Raw genomic sequence first — 1,410 nt, 5'->3', positions numbered from 1 at the left:
TTAGGGCAGGGGAAACCAAGGAAGGAAGAGCGTTAGAAACAACCCCCCCCCCCCCAGAGAGACCCAGACATTAACAAAAAGGCTTTATGTATGCTTATGACCTGAATAAAATGTGTACGAGTTTCTTAAAATATAAATGACTGAGTACAGTCATAACTGCAATATGTACATTATAAACAAGTTTTTCTTGTATCTACATACAATGAGGTTTCAACAAATCATCCCAGTACGTAAAGAAATGCCTACAATCAACCAGAATGATATTTGTCTGCAGACTTGGGTGGAGTCTCCCTTCAGATAAAGAGTCAGTCAGATTTTTGTGGTCTGATATGACCTTTATCAGCACCTGCAATAAAATCATGTGACAGAATCTCAGTCATATTTAACGTAATGCACAAAGTCTGTGGTTTTGATTACTACGTTGGTACCATGACAACAATGAAAACCACAGCAAATGATCAGAAAATATGCTTTAGCCACTTACATTTAATGATGGCATCAATTTAGGCAAACCATTTAACTGACATGACTTTCATGACTGAAAACAAGTGTGTACCATGATTGAATTAAACACTCAGTAGCCAGACTCTAGCCTCGTCATGGAGACAAGTGACAAGTGGACCATATACCTGAGCTATACCGCTGAGGCCCTGGAGACCCTCAGGGGTCCCCAGGGTCAAATATAGCCCACACCGTCTTCCAGTCGGTCTCACTATAGTGGGCATGAGCCAGGACAGAGGCCTCTTCCCTCCCTGGATCCTATTACGCTAGAATAGTGTTACAAAGAAAAACAAAGTATGAGAGCATAGTCACCTGACTACAAATATAACTGCAATGAGGCATACCAACATGAAATCAAAAGTAACAAAAAAAAAACCTGTGTAGCAGTATTTTCCATTTTGATAATTGGAGCAGAACTGAACATTTTTCATCATTTGCCATTCATTGACCAGTACCTGGTTTAACCAGGTCATGTTCTGAGCCCCTGTTAGCCAGGAGAAATTGATAATTTGGCTGTTTAAAAGAATGCCGGATGGGGTAATGATTCCGCTTCCAAAGGGCCTATTGAGAGAACTGCAACATGAGAAAATGAGTACATACCTCTCCATGCACAGATCTTCATTACAATGTGTATTATGGTGTATTACAGGTTTGAGTGTGTGATCATATTTGTTACTAGGGATACGGTTACAAGAGTACCAAGTAGTGGGCCACAGTCAAAAAACATGGCTCTCATAAGGAATCTTGAAATAAATGATTAGAAAGTTAATGAGATGATGCATGATTTAAGAATATATACGCATATATACATAATCTTGTTCACTGTGGGAGAGCTTTAGATTGTAAAGGCTTAAGATGTTTCAGATTTGCCCCTACAGTGTTCATCACAGAAATGCTCAGGGTACCATG

General features: G+C 39.6%; 1 long non-coding RNA gene across 1 annotated transcript; it reads right to left on the bottom strand.

Moving 5' to 3' along the window:
- Nucleotides 1–246: 246 nt before the first annotated feature.
- Nucleotides 247–1,274, bottom strand: LOC122132773. The gene is made up of 3 exons (XR_006152259.1): nucleotides 957–1,274; nucleotides 630–767; nucleotides 247–346 (listed from the first exon to the last, which is right to left on the bottom strand). It is a non-coding gene; the product is annotated as an uncharacterized LOC122132773 (long non-coding RNA).
- Between the last annotated feature and the right edge of the window lie 136 nt (nucleotides 1,275–1,410).

This window comes from Clupea harengus, unplaced genomic scaffold (genome assembly GCF_900700415.2).
Source record: "Clupea harengus unplaced genomic scaffold, Ch_v2.0.2, whole genome shotgun sequence".
Classification (NCBI taxonomy): Eukaryota; Metazoa; Chordata; class Actinopteri; order Clupeiformes; family Clupeidae; genus Clupea; species Clupea harengus.
The sequence above is the reverse complement of the archived record's forward strand: the minus strand, read 5'-3'. Positions and strand labels throughout refer to the sequence as shown.